Below are 5,472 nucleotides of genomic sequence, written 5' to 3'. Positions count from 1 at the left end.
GCAAGTGTATCTTTAATCGCAATAAATTTGGCTTCATAAGGCTTGAGGCCTGTCCTTGGGTACTACGACCAATAAAGATTATTTTGTTGCCTCGGTTTACCATCCACCGACCTTTGATTATTGTGAAACTGCTTTTATTGAATTCTTAGTAAATTCCTGCGAAAGCATTCTCGCCACCTCACGGAATGCGAGGTTAATTGTTGCTGGTGACATTAATAAACTTGATTTGAAATCTCTTACACAACAAAGTGGCCTTTCGCAACTTGTCAAGACTTCGACAAGGGATGACAGTATTTTGGATGTATTTCTGACAAATACACCGAATATTTTTGGCAAAGTGTGTACTTCGAAGAGTGTGACTAAATCTGATCACTTCAGTGTATTCATTTTCCCCATCGTCCAGTGAGATCTGCCGTTGAATTTATTCACGCTCGAAACCATCGTAAGAGCTTAATGTTACAGAAACTAAAGGCTACTGATTGGTCTCCTGTCCTTGCTGAAAATGATATCAACATCGCTATTGACAAGTTTTATTGCATCGTCCATGAAGAGTTCAAGAACAGCTTTCCCTCTATACGGGTAAAAATGTCATCGAAAGACCCTTTCTTTATGTCGCCTTTGTTAAAAAATCTTCTGGACATGGGTACATTGTGCAGAAGAAGAAATCAAATATGAAATGTCTGTGATGTGAAATTCCATTAAAAACGAAACTACACAGCAGTATCGTTCCTACCTTTGTAAGTACGTCTGTTTGGCACTCTTTGGCGCTAATTATAACTAAGAAGACGTCACACATAATGAATGTACCGGATGATAGTAAAGCAACTAACTTCGTATGTTTACGACCTTTCATTCCACAAATTTTTAAAAATTTTCGTTATGTAATTAGTAGTAAGCTGACCCGCGATCGCTCGTAAGCAATTAGAGCTCCCCTAAGCACGCTAATTTAAAAGACATTGTATACCCTATTCGCGAGTAAAGGACTTATTTTAAAATTGTGGAGAAGATTGGTTCAATGCATTGTCTAGGATTTGCGCAAAAACACGGGTACATGTACGTACTTTCGCGTGATGACCCAAATTTCATGAATATCATTTTTTTTTACCAGTGGTGCGCCATGAGCATGTTGCAAAAGTATTTTTGGTTAAAAAATATCAGCACTTTTCTGCCCTTCCCGTTTTTACTCAACGTCTACTAATCCTTTTGGAGGAGACACGACAAATACAGGGTGTCCCAAAAGTTCGTTCCTCTACTTTGTAAGTCTGTAGTGTAACTTACAATTGTACTCGTGAAACAAATCATTTACGCAAAAGTTGTTTATTTCAGTCTCATAAAATATCATGTATTTTTTGCGCCATCTTTTTATTGGAATATTCAATTTTTGCATTTCCCCCCCAAATGTGTGCACGCGCGTTTATATTTTCCCGCCAAATGTTTGTCGTATTTTGTGTCCTGAATTGCTCACAATCTTTCCTCAGTTTTGTGAATATCATGAAAGATGCACCCTGTTAATGCTAAAAAGCTCAGCTACTTGAGAGCCCAAGCGTCTATACTTAGATCTACTGGTTTGTCAGTTAAAGAAATTTCTTTCCAAAAAGCTGAAAAAATCTGAACGTTGGGTAGTGAAATAGTCGTCAAGAAATGACGGGTTTGAAGACAAGAAAAGAACGGGAAGACCGAAAATCCTTAACGAGGCAGCTAAAGAATTCTGAACAAAGCTAAGTACAAAAGGGGAAACTCGACCAGACAGCTTTCACAACGATTAGCAAGCAAAGGCCATGTTGGGGATAAAAACACCATCTGGAGGTTTATGAAAAGCGAAGGTTGGAGACCGCTGAGAAGGCAAAAGAAACCTCTGCTCACAGCCAAGCAGCGTGCAGCTCGACTGAAATTTGCTAAGCAGTACAAAAACCTCACTCTGGAAGAATGGGATGATTTTCTTTTTTCGGACGAATGTCCCAAATATTTGTTTCAGCTGCCCAATCCAAAAAATGATATTATTTGGGGTCCTCAGGTAAGCCAAGTTCCTCCAGCATATCAGGTTAAAAAAAGTTCAAAGTGGATCATATGGGGCGGAATGACAGGCCGCGGTCTCACTGGGATACATTTTTTACCCCAAGGACAGACTTTGCCGATTACTACATCAACAACATATTAGAGAAAGAAGTGAAGCCTGTACTTCACCGTAAAAATGTGAATGAAGCAACAGACAAGCGAAAATTGTTCATCTCCAATCGCCACATGACGTTTGTTCAAGACGGGGCGCCAGCACACGCAGCCAAGGCCACCCAGGCATGGTGCAAAAAAAACCTGCCAAATTTTATAGAGAAAACATGCCGGCCCCCAAATTCCCCAGATATCAACCCTGTGGAGAATCTTTGGAGCATAATGGATGAAGTTGTCTATAAAGACCCAACTCCTAAAACCATTAAGGATCTGAAAAGACGTCTCAAACAAGCCTGGAAGAAAATCCCGCTCTCCACGCTACATGACTTATCCCATTCCATGCCGCAATGGCTTCGGAACGTGATAACAAACAAAGGAGGGCATGCCGGATATTGACTTTTCGAATATATGTACTCATTAAAGCAATAAACGTCGTTAAGAAATTTCATGCAGAAGTATAGTTTTGATCAAAAGTTATGTCGCGTGTAATAAGAGGAAAGAACTTTTGGGACACCCTGTAATAGCTTAAATCTATCGTTTATCGAAATATAGACTGTGATACTTACAACACCTGCAGCGAAGAGAGATCTGCAAATACTCCTGGTACGAGCTTTTTGATCATGTTCTTCCCCAAATTCCTGTAACAAAATCTATTACATTAATAATTAAATATGGGAAAACTATCACCGCACGTTTATATGTCAGTTTCTTGTAAATAAAAAATGTGATAGTTTGTTCCAGCGGAAAATGTCAAGAGAATAATCTAGAGTTCCCAAAATAAGTGTTGTCACAGTTATCCTATCCCCACTGATATTGCTAAGGAATGTATCGACGAGTTATTACCAGCTGTTTCTAGCATGGTTAACCTGTCTCTAGACACTGGCCAGTTCCCAGACATCTGGAAAGAGGCTTTAGTGAGGTCAACTAAAAAAGAACTATCGTGTAGTCAGTAACCTCAAATTTATCTCCAACGTGACCGAAAAAGTAGTGGCTCAACAATTATCCCACCACATGTCTTCCTGTTAACTGTATCCTGAGTTTCAGTCAGCATACCGAATGTTTCATAGTACGGAAACGGCTCTGCTACACTGAGTGCTAATTTGCATAACAGATCATTAAATTGCGGCCTTATCTCTCATCGACCTTGCAAGTATCATATATCTAACAATCTAACTATCATATATCTAATCATATATCTGTGTCTTTAGAAGGCTTTTTACAGCCATAGAAATGATTTAGAAATATCAAAAGAATCGTCCTTCATTTGGGGAAGCAGAATGTAAGCGAATTTTGCTATAATTTTCCCCGGCTTACTTGAAACTCATTGCACGTTGTCGCGTGTCGGGTTGTGAAAATTGCAACATTTCTGTCAACAACGGAAAGTATCGCGTCGGATTTCAGCCATGTGACTATAACTAATTCCAAAAAAGTGCTCTTAGGTACCGACTTCGGCCTTCGTTTTCTCGGCTTATATTTAACGAAAATGCTTCATTTTTGGAATTTGAGCTCAGGTTAAGAGTACATTTGAAATAGGCGATTTTATAAGCATGATCATTTTTTTATTTTATAGCAGTTCTAATACCTTAAGCTTTTTGTTCCCGGGACAGTTAAAGGCCATGTACTCTGTTTTGCTGGTGTTGATAAGGAGACCCATGCTGGCCCCTGGTTCCACGGTGAGGGACAGTTGCACCTTAACTCCTTCGATGGGAGGTTCTAAAGGAATATCTCGTCGGCATTATCAAGGTCATTTACGAGCTGTGCTTGATGGCTGGTTGACCTCTTGGAAGGGTCAACAGGCCGCTATTTTCACTTTTAGACAACAATGAGGAGAAATGGGGCGAGCATGCTCCCTTTGAGGACACCGGTGGTTACTTCGAAGCTCTCGGACAAACGGCCATCGACTAAAACAGCAGTTTTTGGAACTATCACCCAGGAATCTGATTGCACTAACGATCGTGATAGGATGACATGATGGCGCAGTGTGGCAAACATAGACTCCTCGCCACTACAGTAAAAACCCGCGAGTAACAACTGTAATTTTCGTAATTTTCAGGTTCTTACTCGCGGGTTTCTACTGTAGTGGTAACTGTTTTGCCTGTAGGCCTTCAATAATTCGTCGGAGAGTGTGAATCTGTTGTGTGCAGCTGCTCGTACGCCTGTAAAAGGTTTGGTTGCGCCCTGGTATTGGATCTACGAAGATTTGAATTTCATTTAGTAAGATCTTATTGTAGACCTTAGCTCAGATAGACACAAGGTTAATCCCACGATAGTTGTTCATCAGGGAGAGGTCCCCCTTCTTTAAGGTGGGGACAATAAGGTTAGTGATCCACTGTTCCCGGAGTATCTTCTTTAAATATACCTCGAAACGGAAGCTGTGAAAAACGGAAACATGGCTTCACCCTCCATTTTCAGGACTTCAGGTGTGATGGGGCAGTCTAGTCCAACTGCCTTGTTCAACTTAAGAGACTTGATCGCCTTTTTTATCTCGTCTAACGTAGGTTAGGCTGTGTTGATTGGGAGAACCGTTTCATCTAGCGGTAGTCTAGCAGTATCAATAGCGGTGGTGTTGTTCAGAAGAGTGCTACGGTACTTCTTCCATTCAATGAGAAGTTCTTGGTGACTAATTGTGTCACTCTTGTCCCTCTTTTTGACCCGTTCAGATCCTTCAATCTCTTCCTGGAGGCGGCTGTGTTAAGGAGCAGGTGCTTGATTTTGGTGTCATTTCGAGCTTTCCGCAAGTCTTCTGTTTCTTTGGAGACCATGTTTAGTACGCTATTTGAAACACACCAGCCAACTACCTCTTCTGCAGTGCTTCTTGTTATACTTTAAAACTGACTGGACCTGATGATGATTAGCTCATCATTTGGGGTGGAGGAAAAGCTGTTCGATAGTTTTAGCACAAATTCTGATGTCAGCACAGGATTCGCGAGTCTCTTCCAATTGTACTATTTGCGACTTACAGTTTACCTTTTGTAGTTCTAAGACTCACTTTAAAAGTCACAGTTAAGATGCGGTGGTCGGAGTTGAGCTCTACACTATTGTACGTTCTATAATTCCTGACAGAGTTAGTCCGTGGATTGATCAAGTCGAAGGTTAGTTGCAAAGCAGAAATTAAAAAGTCTTTCGCCGTTAATGCCGTTAATTTTGTGAGGACCCACACCTCTCGGAGATTTTCGTTATTGCCTTAGCCTGATCTAGCGTTTAAATCTCCAAAAACAAGATTAATATCGTGACAGTTGACCTTGGCGGATGTATGGGTGTTGAGAGGGTTGTAGAATTCATACTCATCGTCGGTGTTAGCCGACT

Source organism: Porites lutea, chromosome 1 (genome assembly GCF_958299795.1).
Source record: "Porites lutea chromosome 1, jaPorLute2.1, whole genome shotgun sequence".
NCBI classification, from domain to species: Eukaryota; Metazoa; Cnidaria; class Anthozoa; order Scleractinia; family Poritidae; genus Porites; species Porites lutea.
The sequence above is the reverse complement of the archived record's forward strand: the minus strand, read 5'-3'. Positions refer to the sequence as shown.